The following is a 16,882-nucleotide window of genomic DNA, read 5'->3' as shown; positions in this document are numbered from 1 at the left end:
TGCATGTAAAATCAGTAAAAAAAAGTTTTTTTGAGAAAAAAAAAAGCCCGTGCTTTTGCAATGAATCAAATGTTGTAAACGTATTCATTTTTTTCTAGTGTGCTAACAGGTGACAATTTCTACATGCTCATGCTAAGCTTTGGCCCAAATGTCTGCCATTGTTTCTTATTTTGCTTGTCTAAGATTATGCTGTATACTGCTCCACATTTCAGTAACAGTTGAGGAAATCATAGCTCGGTAGAAGAACCTCAAGAATCATACAGAAGAAAAATTAAAGATGAGAGAGACTCCAAAATGAGTGAGGCAGGAGCCACTGCCAAAACTGCCCGGCCATATCTAAAGCAAATGGAGTTTCTGAGGGACTGTATTGAAACAAGACGGTAAGCAATGACTAATAGTAATGTTGAACTAAATGTGTAAGCAACAGCAATTAACAGCCTGTACATCCTACCCAGGAGTTCCTGCAACCTGGATATTAGCCGCGTGCAAGTGGCAGTGCAGCAGCTGACGTGAGCCACACCAACAGCGCAGCTCAAGGACCAGAAGCAGTGGAAAACTGCGAATTGGAGATGATGTTCCTGCTCCCAGGCCTTCCAGACGCAGATGCAGCAGGGCCATCCTGTGCAGCAGTCACCACTGCACCAGAGGTTCCCCCACCTAGGAAACGCCAAAAAAGGCGGCAGGAAGTGGAGGCTGCCGACAGGGAGCTTCAGGCCGTGCGGAGTGCACTTGCTGCGCACAGGCCAGTGGACGCCTCCAGCCATTTTCCACTGTCCCTATGGCCGCAAATGGAGGCAACTCCACCACACATGCATTTAAAGATGGAGCTGCCAAACATACGCGAATCGTACAGCCAGGGTGAATACCCTGCTAGCCTGGCTGTGCAATCAGCAGAGAATCAATAAACAGTGTTTCTTGTATGCCTTTATTTTTTGGTGCACTTGCTCTTTCACAGACACTCATGTATGTTGTAGCAGCATACATGTCAGCAGCGCATTGCCGTGAATCTTGGTAGTCCTTGTTTGTTCATTCTTCAAAGCTGCTAGCAGCTTTCAAGAATGAATGAACAAGGACTACTTTGTTGCTACAACGCTTTGTTGCTACAACGCTGTTCTTCGGAACGTAAAATGCGAGCAATACCATTGGCCTACTCACGCTGCCTGCTCGTCGAAACGCGATAAGAAGGGGTGACGTCCTTAAGAAGGAACAGCCTAGCAGAAGACGGCCCCAGCTGAGCAGGCTTTGTGAGCATGCACTTAGCCTCATCCTATTTCCAACTTCACTCTGTCATATGGCGCTGACGAACAGAAAAGTCGCCGCTCGCGCACGCCAGCTAAATATTTGGGCGCCTGTACCTGCCCTGAGAGACAACGCTGTTCCAACAATTTTTCCCAACCTGCCCAAATACATGACCAAAAGTCTGCCGAAAGAAAGGAAGAGGAGAGTGGGACAGTACCCTTCCGTGCCTGCAAAAAAGTGCCGCAGAGATCCTGAAAATTCGGCACGTGAATCGGTAGAGCTCATTCCAGGTGACGAACTGGACAGAACGATTGATGGAGTACCTGCGGAGCACTTCATTTTTGGCCTGCAGCTACCATCAGAATACTGGTCACGCCAGACGTTTCAGCACGAAAATGTAGTGTGCTACCAAACAACTTAATATCTGTAACAAGGTACCCATGTGGGCTAGTTGGTGTACATCAGACATAACTTCACCAGCGAAAGAACGAGAGTCCGATACGCATGCGTCTTCTGGTGACCTAGGCTGGCCGTTTCTCAAGTAAACTTCAGTTGTTAGTCCAGCGTTGTCCTGTGTTTTTCCTCTCCTGGTGTCTCCTACTTTCGCTGGTGAAGTTATGTCTGAACTTAATATCTTAAAAACAAAGTACCCTCAGTTGCCTTCCACAAGGTAGCTGTGTTTGAAGTGCAGGAAGAAACGTCACCACCAAGCTGCACCATTTTCCTGGCTGGTCAGCTTCACTGCCAGCGTACTATTGAATCTGAGCAAGAGGCCCAAGAGCTTCTGGTGTATGCGGAGAAAGTCTCTGTGTGTTATGGAGTTGGGGAGACCAGCAAGTTCAAGTTCATAGATGTGTCTGACTGCACATTATCTTGACAGGGCCTGCATTCCACTGCATGTGATGGATTGACTGCACATTATCTTGACAGGGCCTGCATTGCACTGCATGTGATGGATCCATGTCACAGGGTATGTTGTTTTTGGGCACATGGCGCTCACTCAAACATCACAAGTATGAGAACTTATATTAGGTGCTTCATGCTAGACCTATTTAGGCATTTCTCATTTGTTTTGTAGATGTGTCGACCCAGATGCCTCAGCGATGTTTGACGTGCAGAAAAGTGGGGCGAATCCGAATGGCCCGCTTGCTGCGTTTGAAGAATAGAACGCGACGCCCACTGGTGCTAACTGCAGGAAGGCGACTGAAGTGTGCTGCTCGCACTCTGAGACAGCGGAACAGGAAAATGCTCTCCCTGCATGAAGTCGTCCGGAAGTCAAGAGAAAAGAATTCGTCTGTAAAGAAAACTGGTTTAGAGGCAAAGGTAGGCTACTGCACTTCTTCATAACTGAGATCGTAAATAAGCACTGCTCTTTGTGCTTTTGTTTCAGATCAAGCAGCTTCCGAAAAAGCAGCAGTGTGCAGTCCGAGCATGCTTCGAGGCATCCCAATGGCAATCCCTGCGGGGATATAAATATGAGAAAGCATGGCTCTTGGAGTACATGATCTTAAGGATGAAGAGCCCACACTAATATGAGCATTTGAGGAGTCACAAAATCCTCGTACTTCCCAGCCATGTTTGCCTCCAAAAGTACATCAAGGTATGAGACTACGCTTTTTTCTTATTGAATATAGTTTCATAATTCCTACCTTACATTTGCAGGCATTCCAAGCATTTTATGGTTTTAGCCATAAACTTCTGGAGTGTGTCAAGGAGAAGGCAAGCGAAATGGATGAAATGAACAGGCATGGCGGGCTAGTTATAGACGAAATGAAACTTTCTGCACACCTGGACCTTAAATCTACAACGGATATTGAGGGCTTCGTGAACCTGGGGCAGTTCACTGGAGCACAAGACAAGCATATAAAAGCTGATCATGGCCTGGTTGTCATGTTTCAGCCTTTCGTCGGAAAATGGACGCAGGTCATAGGTAATTAGCACTCATCAAAGCACTAATGTATTTTTGTAACTACACTCATACCCGCTTTCTCGATTTTTTTTTTTCAGGTGTCTTTGCTTCCAATGGGAACATCAAGGCACCGAAACTGACAAAGAAAACAGGCAACTCTTCTGTGCGAGCAAGCTAGTCTACATGTGGACTACATCTGTACTGATGGTGCATCATGGAACCGTGCCATGTGGCATAACATGGGTGTGCACGGAAATGCTAAACACGTGCGATGCAAGGTTCCCCATCCATGCGACAAGCAGCGGTTCCTGCATTTCATCTCAGATTTCCCACATCTTGTGAAATGTGTGCGAAACACTACGCTGCGTCACGGCTTCAACACACACAAGGGCCGAGTACGCATGCTACTTTATTTTCTTCATTATTTGGTTGAGCACCTGGTAAGCAGCCAGTTCAACAACCATTACGAAATCTTGCAGGCTCATTGGGAACATGTTGCAACGACATGGAAGGTTCACAGCAGTGCCATCACTTTGAAAGTTGCGCCCAAGTTGACACGTTCACACATATATCCGAGTGGATTTGAAAAGATGTGAGTCAACTTGGCCTTCAATATTTTCAACAGCGCAGTTGTTCGTGCGATGGATCTCCACGAGGGAAAAATTTGAGCAAGAATACTCGAATCTGGAGCCAACAAGGGTGTTCCCATTCTACTTTGGAACGACGCATGTGAAACGGAGCCTTGCAAAAGGCGTCGCAGCGCCGCGCCGCTGGTCGCTCAATCAATCGCTTGCATGTGAACCAGCCTTTAGTCGTCCACCACCGCAAAGTACCGAGACTTCATAGTGATGGTTCAACAGCACAAACACACACAGGCCAAGAAGGAGACAAGACACACAAAGCATGTTGTTTTCGTGTGTGTATATTATGACATGCTTCTTCCTAATAAAAAATCAGTTGTAAGTTCAGCACTGTGTGTGTCTTGTCTCCTTCTTGGTCTGTGTGTGTTTGCGCTGTTGAACCATCACTATGAATCTACACCAACTAGCCCAATCTGCAGTTCTTCTACCGAGACTTGTCGTAGAAAGGCTAGAGAAGCGCTACATTTGAAACGAAGTCAGCAGAGGCTCACTGCTGAAGCTGCACCGAGCGCAAGTGTTAGTCGTCCACCACCGCAAAGTCCCGAGACTCATCGTAGAAAGGCTAGAGAAGCACAGCGTTTGAAGCGAGGTCAGCGGCGACTTGATGCGTTAGCTCGACCAACCACAAGCATGGCCATGGATGTCGACTCGCCAGTGGATTCACGGACAGCACTCAAGAAGTTTCAGCCAGCCAGGAATCACTTCGAGAAGCACTGTGTGCAGAACGAGTTTGGAGCTGCGTGCAGTGTGTGTGTGATTGCTTGTGGTTCGTTAGAGATCTCAGTAAAGTCCCTGAAGACAGCTACGAACTACTGTGTGAGCACTTCCCGAACCGTCAAGTGGAAACCTTTACAGTGTGCCGTACATGCTAGCATTCACTTCGCGACAGAAAGATACCGAACTTCTCCACTAGCAACGGCAACGTGTACCCACCCAAGCCTTCGCATTTACCGCCACTTAACGCAGTGAGTGAACATCTCATCTCGCCTCGCATTCCATTCATGCAAATCCGACACTTACTGTACCACTCGTCGGGGCATCTACAGATTACCGGGCCTATCGTTAACGTTCCCATCAAAGCAGGCAGTACAGTTGCTATGCTACCCAACTGCCTCGCTAACGAAGTCTCAAAGCAAGGTAACTTTCATCCCCGAAACACACTCATGAGGAGTTTCGTTCGTTCCCTGTTTTTGCTGTTTTTTTTTTATGCCTAACAGTCGTGCAATATATCCAAGACCCAAAGTCTTCTTTGGTGCCTGCTGGCCTTGAGCTCCTGCTTGCAGCTGCGGATTGCATTGAGAGTGAGGATCTGTCGAGTAACCACCATTCATAAGTGCTCTTTCTTGTGATGAAGTGCAGTCACTATATGATATGTATATTTCTATGTAGGCTGCTCGGATCATGACCCCACTAGCATTTCGCTGCAAGGTTCACATCAAGGTGGGTTCGCTATCAGGTGCCATACATGAAAGCTGCATGTTGGTGCAGTAAACAGCTATTTCACCATTTATTTTCGTGCGTAGGCTGCTCGAATGCTGACTGACCGCACTAGCCCTCTGTTAAAGAGCTCGTTGCAAAGTCAGCGTTTATCTGGTGCTATTCATTAATGAGTGAAGAAGAAGATGGACCCCTTCGCTGGACGCCGACGAAGAAGCAGCAGCTGTGGGATTGCCATCGCGCAGATCGTGTTGGTCTTGATTGCCCCGCTCCCTCACCGACCTCGACGCCGTCCCCGACATCCTTCTTCTACATTTGGTGGAGGTGTGGCCTGATCTCCTTGCCTCACGTATGGCAAGACGAGCTCGTATGGCTGAAGACAAGCACCCACCAACCGCCCCGATGACCCCGCCGGTTGTCTGCTCAGGCTCCTTACACCAGCGCGACCCTGCGCTCTTTAGTGGGACTGACGACATAGACTGCGATGACTGGCTTGCTTCGTACGAGCGAGTGAGTTCATACGATAAGTGGGACGACGTCACTAAGTTACCAAATGTCATCTTTTGTTTGACCGGCGTTGCCAACTTGTGGTACTATAATCACCAAGCCGATATCATGACATGGGACTCATTCAAGGCTAATCTTACTACCGTGTTCGGCCGTCCTGCTGTACGCAAGCTCCGCGCCAAACAACGCCTGCCCTATCGATCACAGCATCTCTGCGAAACATTCACAAGTTACACATTGAAGATGGGGTCAATCTTCTTCTTAACATATGCTGTATTCTGCAGGAGTACACAGCTATTTCATGATATTCCCTTTTCTTCTGTATAGGCTGCTCGGATGCTGACCCCACTTGCGCTTTGCTGCGGAACTTGCTGCAAGGTAAGGGTGTAATTCATCAGGGTTTTGTCTTGCCTTGATCTTTCTGCATTATACGCAGGTATACAAACTTCCAGCACGTCTACTAGTCACGAGGCTCTTCCTGCAAATGAAATGCATGTTGCCGGTGAGGATTTCTTGCTGTGAATCTAAAGGGGCCTGTCTAAATTAAAACTTGGGAACTTTCCATTCCTTCATGAATGCCCCCTCATGATATCATAGTTCGCACTTTTTGTCTTTGTTTCAACTAGGGAGCTCATCAAAGGAGACCTTTTGTACAGCAAATGTGGCTGCTCTACGCAAGAGAATTAATTGCCGAGCTAGAGGGTGAGCTGGAAAGACACAAACGGAAACTGTCCATCTGTCAGTGACAAAAGAATGCTGCGCTTCAAGAAAAAGGTGCCCTGAAGAGACGGACGCGTAATTTTTTAGCCAATGACCAGATTAAACGCATGAAAAGGCCTACAATGCACTGCGCACCATGGTCCACTTCTAGCACCGAAAAGGCACTGAAAATCAGGCTGACTTGAGGATCTTGGGTTTATCGTCCGAGAAATTGGAACACCACTGCCTTCTGAACGCTCTCTGCACCGACACCTAGAAGATTTCAAGATTTTGCCTGGAATACTTCATGAAATTCTACCATCTCTTTCTGTCAAAGTGAGTATGTCTGGCATAGCACATGTTTTCCTTGCTGACAAGGGCCCGAGCCTATGTTAAAGCTAACTACAAACACTTACCGTATTTACCCAATTCCAACGCGCACCTTTTTTCGGGGAAAATACGTCTCAAAATTGCATGCGCGTTGGATTCGAGTGCAAACCGAAACTGCCCCATAGCTGCCCATCGTCATCGCCATTATACGATGTGGGAGCTCACTAACTGCCGGCAAACATGGGAGCACGTTTGCTCGTCGTTTTGTGCGTCGCATGAGCCGTTTTTAACCGGTGTGGCGCTTGTCATTGGTCGCGTGCTCAGCGACCACGAACCGCGTTCACGGCGACGGTATCCCGTGCACTGCCGCGGGCGGACGCCTCATCACTGCCGTTGCACGATCGAGATACGCGGCTCGAAGAATATGTTGATGAAACAACGGTTGTCGCAAACGCGTCATTTCGGCGGTAAAGTTCTAAAAACGATGAGAGTCCTTTCTGTTTTGCAGCCGATTCTCTGACAGAGATTACATCGTCCGCAGGTGGGGCACGCCGCGCCGCTGGCGAGGTCGTGCATCATGCCGATCTCAAAGATTACAGCGCTTCCGCGCTCGTTTTTACGCTTGTTTTGGCAGTCGAAGATCTTTATCTTTCGCTCAGATGCACTGACGAAGTCATGGATGCTCCGCAAGAAGCTTGAAGGATCCAAATGGTGCATCGCCGTTGCCGCAGTTACGCCTAGCAGCAGACGAACCTCCCGTCACCGGAGCTCTCCGCTTGCGCTTGGGGCGTCTTCCTTTATACTGATGCTTTGTCAGGAACTTGCGTGAACGAAAATCTCGTTTCTCAGTCACATCCATAGGGGAGAAAGGAGCAAAACCCGGGCAGAAGCGTTGGTTCACGTCTCGGTGGCGGCAGAACGAAGAAAGAGCGTCTGCGTCCGACTGTGCGGTGGAATCCCCATAGCCAGTGGAAGGGCTCCGATCGTAACACGTGATTTGAAGGGCCAGTCGCGACGCTCGACTCGGGCGGAAAACGATCTTTTTTTTTCGTATTTTTATCAAGAATGCGCCGCTGCCAAAGTGGCTTCTGGTAGAAGATGGGTAAGCCTACTTCCCCGCGAAAATTCAAGAGCGGGCGACGCCGTGGAGCGAACTGCCGCGTTCCCAAAATTCGGTCAAATTCGCACTTTCGCGAGCCACCGCAAGTGCTTTAATTGCATTTTTTACTGACTTCCCATTGATTATCGGCTTTCATTTTTTTTATACATAAAAGAAGAGGCTTGGGGGAATACAAAACGCAAGAAAATACAAAATCGACTTTATCGAAAAAAAATCGCGGTTTTTTTCACCCGCATCTCTCCTTAAAATATAAAAACGGTTGCAAATTATTTTCATTCGTGGAAGTCACATGCACGTTAGAAGCGGGGCTTGTAGTTTTTTTTTTTTTTTTCATTACCAATATCGGGCGTGCGTTAGAATCGGGGCCTGAAATTTTTTGTTTTTGTTGGTGCCGAAAATTGGGTGCGCGTTGGAATCGGGGGCGCGTTGGAATTGGGTAAATACGGTAATTCTTTGGGGGAAGTAGGCAATACATTCATTGGCTGATGTGTTTCTTACTGAAGATATTTTGTTTTATTGCTAGGAAAACATTCATTTGCAATGTGACAGTATCCACATGTATATTCTTTATCATGTGAACCTCATGGAGAACTATGAGAAGCTTGGTTTGGTTTATGGGGTTTAACGTCCCAAAGCGACTGAGGCTATGAGAGACGCCGTAGTGAAGGGCTCCGGAAATTTCGACCACCTGGGGTTCTTTAACGTGCACTGACATCGCACAGTACACGGGCCTCTAGAATTTCTCCTCCAAAGAAATTCCAGCCGCCGCGGCCGGGATCGAACCCGCGTCTTTCGGGTCAGCAGCCGAGCACCATAGCCACTGAGCCACCGCGGCGGCATTATGAGAAGCATGCCGTCCTGATATTGCATGAAATGCAGCTTATGCCTACGACCAGGGAATCGAAACGGTGATTGGGAAGCCAACCATTGGTTTATCAAATGGAGCTCTCCCATATGATGCTATGGCCACACATGGACTTGTTTTTATGCTTGCTGGAGTGACTACACGCTGGAATTAGACAGTGGTGTACCACTTGACACCAAACTCTTTTTACAGTAATACTGTGAAAGATGTGATTCTCAAAATCATCAAATCATGTGAGGGCATTGGGGTCAAAATAGATGCAATAGTTTGCGACATGGGAGGTGGAAATCAAGCCCTCTGGAAAGAATTTGGGATTGTTGTTGGCAGACAATGCCTCAACAAAGTACCTTGTTCCCATCTATGTGATGGCAGCTGACAGCTTTACTTCACTGCAGAAGTTGCCCATCTGTTAAAAAATCTGTGCAATCCCCTAACTCGTTGACAGTCAATATTTTTCCTGAATGTATAGTTAGGAAACACGGCTTATAGTTAGGACACCGAAACATGTCAAGCGAGGTAAACCTAGCTCACTAGAAAAGCCTGTCGAGCTTGACCTCAACATTGCACCTCACCTTAAGCCCTTTTGCCCAGACCCCGGTCATTTTGAAGAAATGAAAGTTGGCCTAGCGTTTTCGCTCTTCACCCATGATACTGCAGCAGTGGTACACCTTCTGGTTCAAAGGGGGTCCCTGCCAGATGAGGCCCTGACTACTGCGTGGTATTTTGAAACTGTTCTTAAGTGGTTTCAGATTATGAAATCCAGAACTACAAAGCTTGCAAATAAGCAAATTTGATGAGGTGAAGTATGCCGAGGTCATTGAGTTCCTAAATGATGTCATTTTGTTGTTCTCGAATATTAAAACAGGTGATGGAAGACATGTCTAGAAGCTGGTCCAAACTGGCATTATCTTAATCAGTATTGTTGTCCTTGAACTCCAAGACTACAGTCGACGACAGATTTTTCGGACTCTCTAGGGACCGCGAAAACGACCGAAAAATCGGGCAGTCCGGAAAATCAAATTTTACCGAAAAAATCACGAACTTATTACCACTATGTCGGAGAAAGCGGCCAATTGTATTGCACACATTCTAAAGCTCCTCATGACTATATTTCGCCGCGCAAAATACCGTATAAATGCGTATAAGGGCCGGACTTTTTTTTTTTCCAGATTCGAGGGCCAATTTTCGGGGTGCGGCCCATACAAGCGATATGCGAAAAAATTTTTTTTTTAAGTGAAAACACACCAACCAGGGAATGAGCGACATTTATTCTACGTTCAGTCGTCACTCGCGAAGTATTTAGACTCCTGAGCTGGTGCTGCGCTCTGGTGCACGTTCATGACAAAAGAAGCCGCGCAGCATGTCCGCTGTCAACGCGTAGCCGTTGTTCCGAAATTCCATCACAAAGAGGAGCAGCTCTTCTTCCAGTTCAGGAAACTCGCACGGCTTGACTTGGAAAGCGCGCTTTTTGCAGCTTGTGTTTCTCTTTTGGTTGCGCAATCATCGGACGCACTTCTCGGCCACGTCGAATTTCCCGCCCGCCGCACGCTTACCGACCGCGTTCGAGAGCTAACTCCCAGCCGTGTAGCTTAAGGTGCTTGCCCATCGCGCTAAAACTGTGAAGCTCGGCGGCAGCACGCGAAAGCCTCTATCACTGCGAACGCGCTAACACGCATGCTAACACGCCACGAAAGGCTGGAGCTAGGGATACTGATGTCGATGTGAACAGCGGAAAATCGCGACCGAGAAAAATGTTGATAATGATCACGGTGCCATCCATAGAAGCTCCGGTGCGCGCGCGTGGCCTCCGCGAACGGCGCAGCGCCGGAGCAGATCGCGGCCGCGATAAGATCGGGCATCGCGCCCGAAGCGCGCTTCGATCGCGGAGGCCACGGCGTGCGCGTAGCCTCCGCGATCGTATTCGCGTTCCGTGTTCGGGACTAAAGACTCGGCACAGATGAGTTCCGTGAACTCAGACTACGGTTCAAGTTCGTGTGGCGGAAGACATTCAAAGACAGTACGAATTCGAAAACACGCGAGCGCAATGTGCCGACTCGCACAGAATTTCAGCGTCGCAAGAGGCTCCCTTTACGCTTGAATTTCGTTTTGTTTGATCAAGTTTTCGATATCTCCTGTACACATTATATGGCGGCTTGGGTGCTGGCGGCGAGTGCGAACGAGGTCCGAAAAATCGAGTGGTCAGTTGCGGTGCGTCCGAAATTTCAAGCGCTCTTACACATTGGCTCTATGGGCCATGTCGCGGTGCCGCGAAAAAGTCCGAATAATCAAGCATGTCCGAAAAATCAGGCGTCCGAATTTTCGGTCGTCGACTGTATTACTTGAATAAGAAAGACTTTTTCTGTAGTCCATTAAGTCAATTCAATCAAGACCCACTAGAAAACCTGTTTTCAACTCTCCAGTCAAAAAATCCCATCCCCAGGCAACTCGAGTTTCAATGCGCAATTAGTGCTGCAATGATGTCTCAGTTCTTCAGGCCAAGCAAATCTGATGGCTACGACCATGACTCGGGGCACTCGATTATAGGTCTGAGCAGCCTACGAGCAAAACAAAAAGAAAATGTTGACACCACCAATGTTGCTTTCCCTGATGACATAACCTTGCTCCTACGCTTGCTTGCTGCTCCTACAGAACTTGACATCAGGGAATGGAGACTGCGCCCATAGGATCAACACCGTCTGAAAGAGATGATGATGTGATTGTCGTTTCCGAGTTCCTTCCCGCCAGCAAAAGTATGCCCCAACAAGGCAGTCCACACGGTTCATTTCCTAGCGGAAACTGTGCACGCAGCATACATGAAAGCAACCAAAGGCAAGTCGTGAGTGCTTCCGACCCAGTTGCAAAGAGTGGTCAAAAGGACAGGTCTGCAGCTACAGAACTTGACCTCTGGGAATGGGAGACTGTGTCCACAGGATCAACACCGTCTGATGGAGATGACGATGTAATCGTCATTTCTCAGTTCTTTCCTGCTCAACAGAACGCATGCCAGGGCATTAGCATGCTCGGTGGAGATGCTCAATGAAGCCCAAGTCTCAATGAAGGTCGAAAATGGGACGTGTTAGAGTGCTTGAAAAGTTAGCGAGTCTTTGCTGGGTGAGTCTGGAAGCGGCGTCATGTACTGACATGGAAATAGAGAAGCTCCGAGAACTTGTGAGCGTGTGGTCGTTGTAGAGATAGGTGTTGGGGCAAGGAGCTCACTGTTTTGATTGAATGACGGTTGTGCAGCTATGATACGATGGCTTGCATGTATACGACTGCTTGACTATTTCTCTTGAGCAAGAGTCTTTTGAGTACTTTGCTCGTTACGTTGTGAGCAATGTCCAAAAAAACATGTCAACTTGTGACGAAATGTGAGGAGGCCAACACACTTACTCAGCTTAACGCACATACAGAAGAAATACGGCTTGCTTTGCCTACAACAGGTGTTGTTCAATTTTTACAAAAGTGCTGAAAACCTTTTCCATGTCAAGAGTGCAAAAGTTCTGCAGGATGAGCTTACGCTTCTCCGCTTGAGGCCTGCGTGCTGAAAAGTATTACCCAGGTGAATTGTTTTCCATACTTTCATAGCACTGCAAAAAACTGCTCAAAGTACACCTGAAAATGAGGCTTCACATATATTTGCGCAAGGAAGACCAGCGCACTGCTGAGATCAGATCCACTGTAAATTGTGGCAGCAGGAGTGTTGGTTACCAGGTGGCAACGAGCAGCGCAAAATGATGCCAAGTTTGAGACCTAAAAAGAACGTAAACATTCCTCACACCTTTGAGAGACTCAGATATATGTAGCAGTTCTGCTTCTCAGTGCCTGCTATGCCAAAAAAAGTTTTCGTACTGATATTACCAAAATGCATGCTTGAAAGACACTTGGAAGTATTAGGGCCTACTGAGCTTTACGCACTTCTGTGCCCCTCTTAATTCCTTTCTCCTATTTGTTTCACAGTTCTGAGTACTTGAGTTAAGAGAGTTTTGAGTAGAGCTTGATAAATAACTTGAGATTTCGTGCATTGTAGCAGATGTGGTATATACCATCAATGCAAACTTACAAAGCAGCCTAGGCAAATGTGATGCGGCTACCTTAAGTTTCTGCTGTTGTACCTTCCTGGCTGTAGTCTCTTTCTTTGGTTATTTGTTCACCTAGCCTGCTGTAATTATATGTATATAATATGTATCTACATTCAGTGTCTGTTTTATTATCTCTTTTCTGCATTGCAACACATACACAGACGAAATAAAACAAAATGGTTTGTGCTGTTACTTGATGTTCTGCGTTCCTTCTGTAAGTTGAAATGACAAAGCTTTTACTGCAGCACCGAAAACTTTGAAAAATATTCTTATTGGCCACGAGGACGGGTGCACTGGCCTTTGTGAACCCATGTAAAAAAAATTTTCATTTTGGCCCTTAGTACGTGTCAAGTTTTGGCATTGTCTATGCAAACAAAACATGCTGTAGTTCGCTCTGTGCAGCTGAAGTGAGCAGATGCGCCTTCGACTGCTCCCTTCCCAGGCCGCGGCTCGTCCGTCCAAGCCACTTCGTCGCGCCAGCAGCCCTCCTTGCCCATCTTGGGGGGGGGGGGGGCCTTCTACCCTCGTGCGCCACCATTGGATGGCAAGTCTGCGCTTCTCTGCGGTCCGCGCATCGCTAGCAGAAGCCTAGCCCCCCCTGGGAAAATTTTTCCTCTTGACGACTCATCAGTCGACTGCCAGCCTCCAGTACAGCAGGACGCGCCAGCGCCGGGCACTTGTTCCTGCAGCCATGGAGGCCACCCGCTTCAACCCCCGTCGCAACTCCAGCACGGGCTACCACCCACGGACATTCCTGTGGCACCCGGAGGGCAGCGCCCAATTCCTGCTAGCAGAACACCAGCAGAAAACAGCGGCTGATTGACGTACTCTTCCTCAAGGTGACCAGGCCTCGCAGCCCCTCCTTACCACCGAAGGATTCTGCATACTCCCCTGCCCTCACCGGGCTGAGTTCGAGGGTAGCAGATTTCCACAAGGTATCCAAGCCTGCCACCCTGCCCCCATGAAAGAGGAAGGGCAAGGGACAAAAGGACTCCTCCCCTCCCCCACCCAACGAGGTCACTGGCAACCAGCCAGCCACCATCCTCGGAGTCTGCACAGCAGACATCCAAGGCCCTGGAGGAACCAAACACTGCTTCGGCCCCCCCCCCCCCTCATCTTGAGGCCCCCAGTGGTCCTTCTCACCTCAACCTCCTCCACCCTGCTCCCGCTCCAGCTCGCCGGCTGCCAGAGGATGGTCCTGGAGCCCTGAACCAGCTTCCCAGCAGCCACCCAGTAGGGGATACTCCCTCCCTTGCAAGCCCAGGACATGCTGGAAGAGGACCATCAGGACCGAGTCCCTGTCACCGACCACGGACCCAGGGAGGAGCCATGGCGCGTGCAGCAGTCAAGGTGGCAACGCCGCGGACCATGCCGCCCACAGCTTCCTCTTGAGAAGAATCCCAACCTCGCCGGTACTGTGTTTTTCCGGCCCCGGGCTGCTAGGGGAACCTTTTTGAACCAGTGCCACTTTACCATTGCGGCAGAGGCATCTGCCTTCACTGGGGTTGTCTCCATCCGAGTAAACGAGCGGCGGAACGTCGTGGCCATAGACGCGGGCTCCCCAGAGTGCCTCACCGACCTCCTCAAGGTGACTATCCTGGCGGGCATTGAGGTCCGGCCTCGCAGGGCAGCGGACAAAGCCACTTCCTTTGGATTTGTCTATAGGGTCCCGGCCGACATCCTGGATGAAGAGGTTCCTGCTGCCTTGGGGGCCCCAATTCCCATCCTGGCTGTACATCAGGGACAGGGCAGTATCCTCCATGTCTGCTTTGATGCCCCTGTACCACCCACCCACAAGGCCCTTTACAAGCTGAGGCTCCCAGTCCGCCCCGCCTGACCACGGCCTATCCAGTGTGGGCGCTATGGCTGCTTGGACCACGTGACGGCCAGCTGCTGTGAGTCACCGCGCTGCAGGCGCTGCGGCCGCCCAAATGCCACAGCTCGGTGTGGCACCACGGTGCCCCGCTGCACCAACTGTGGTGGCCGTCACGCTGCCGACAGCTCCACCTGCCCCCGCTGGCAGGAGGAATGATGCGTCGCAGTGGTGGTAGCTGCCTCCTTGGAGCCTGTCTCAAGGAGGACCATACGGGCTCAAATCCAGGCTGAACCAGTGAGGCAGACTTATGCCACCGGTGGTAGGTTCCTCCATACCACCACCACGAGTTCCCGCTGGCGGTCCCTCCCCTCCACCTCAGGGCAGCACACCGCCCTCCCTGAGCAGCCACCTGGAGGAGCTCACCAGGACCCTGGCAGTGACGCTCCAGGCCATAACACGGCTGCTCCCGGCAGTCTACCTGCAACCTCCCAGCCTGGCTCAGGGGCCGCAGTAGAAGCCAAACCATCATGGCTAGCCTTCCACGGACGACACCCAGACCACGGGTCCTCCAGTGGAACTGCCGCGCCCTGCGCCCACGTACAGCAGAGCTCATCAGGCGCCTGGAGGTGGATCCACCAAGGCCTGGATGACCCAGGCCATTTTTTAAACCTGGTTGAGGCAGAGGGAAGCCGAGTTCACTAGGAAAGGCAGAAAGGTCGTGTTTTTTGTTGATAATTGCCCAGCACATGGTGAAGTGCGAGACCTGAACTCTATTCAGCTGGAGTTCCTTCCCGCGAGCACGACAGCTGTACTCCCACCCATAGACCAGGGCGTGATTCGCAATCTAAAGGTATTCTTCCATCGCCATGTCCTGAGAAGGATGATGTTGTGTATGGACAGGGACAAAGAGAGAGTACTCCATAGACCTCCTCTCTGCCATTCACCTTTTGGCTCACTCGTGGGATGCAGTTACAGCAAACACAATTCAACGATGCTTCCATCGTGTGGGCTTTCCCAAGGAAGTGGCTGCAGACCAAGAAGAACCTGAAGAAGCTGCTCAAGCACAAGCTTGAGCAGCAGAGCCGTTCTTAGTGCACTGGCTCCCAAGTGTGGCACTGTGATAATGGATGCATATGAAGCTATTAATGACAACGTTGTCACCTGCCGTGAGGACACTTTAGCTGACATCCTGAAGGAAGTTGAGGAAGCCACCCGCAATGGTAGTGAAGAGGAGAACCACCACGACAACAATGAGCGCTCTCGAGTGTCAGCTAATGAGGCTAGCCAAGCAGTTGAGCTACTCCAGAATCACTTCCAGAAAGAGGGCTGCTTGGAGCACACATTCAACCTAACGAAGATGAAGGCCTACCTTGTGAACCTGAAGCAAACCACATTGCACAGCTTCTTTGGTGGTCAAAACTCTTAAACGAAACTACCAATAAACGAAACAGATTTCGGTGACCCCATCAAATTTCGTTTAAAGAGAGTCCACTGTACAAAGTAACTGACGCCAGGAGACGCATGCTTGAAGAAGACGACGTGTAGTGCGTACGGGAGGAAAAAGCATTGCCCGCCCAATGCAAAGCGTGGTTCGACGTCGGGACATTTGACCATGCCTGAAGAAGATTGTCGTGGTGGTTCGCTTTCAAGGACCATTGCAAGCTGTGCAGGGCTTCATGGCAAACCGGTCGACCAGAGGGACTCTGACACTTGACGCACATTTGTGGTGCACCAACCAGCTGCAACCACTTCGTGGCATCTTCTTGGCGGCGGACTGACTGTTGTGATCGGGGTCCCAGCCAGCAGAAACGGGCGAGCCAAGTAGGCGCCATATCGAGCTACCGTGACCGAAAGTGCTGCTGTTCGGAGGAAGCACAATAAACGCCGGCATTGGGGCTGCTACTGGCGACGGCGTCGCCGTGAACAAAGGTGTCTAATCCCCTTCGCCGGAGATGCTGAGTGCGGTGTTTCTCCCGGACTGCCCATGGACCGACGGTAGAGACCCAGTGGCGGCGACGGCGATGGCGGCACCAACCCACTGCCCACGTGTGCCATGAGCGGCCGACAAAGCGGGGGTGGTCACGGCTGATTTGTCCCTTCCACCCACCTGAAGAGGTCACCGGTGTGAGCCGTCAGCACTCGCGTCTCCCACGATGAGGAACGTCACACAGCAGCTAACGACCTTTGGGGCATGGTCGGCCCGCGGCAAACCAAACAGTTCCCGACTGCGAGGCACCAAG

The 16,882-nt window shown here is 49.9% G+C and overlaps 1 protein-coding gene and 1 pseudogene across 1 annotated transcript in view; one reads left to right on the top strand and one right to left on the bottom strand.

Annotated features, from left to right (window-relative positions):
* The window catches only part of LOC149346357 (uncharacterized), a 207,717-nt gene that overhangs the window by 179,540 nt on the left and 11,295 nt on the right, over positions 1 to 16,882 (bottom strand). The gene's annotated exons all lie outside the window — the stretch shown is intronic.
* LOC149346358 (uncharacterized) lies at positions 1,554 to 13,649 on the top strand (annotated as a pseudogene).

This window comes from Amblyomma mixtum, chromosome 4, assembly GCF_055824585.1.
Source record: "Amblyomma mixtum isolate Tamu chromosome 4, ASM5582458v1, whole genome shotgun sequence".
NCBI lineage: Eukaryota > Metazoa > Arthropoda > Arachnida > Ixodida > Ixodidae > Amblyomma > Amblyomma mixtum.
This window is presented reverse-complemented; position numbering and strand designations above follow the sequence as displayed.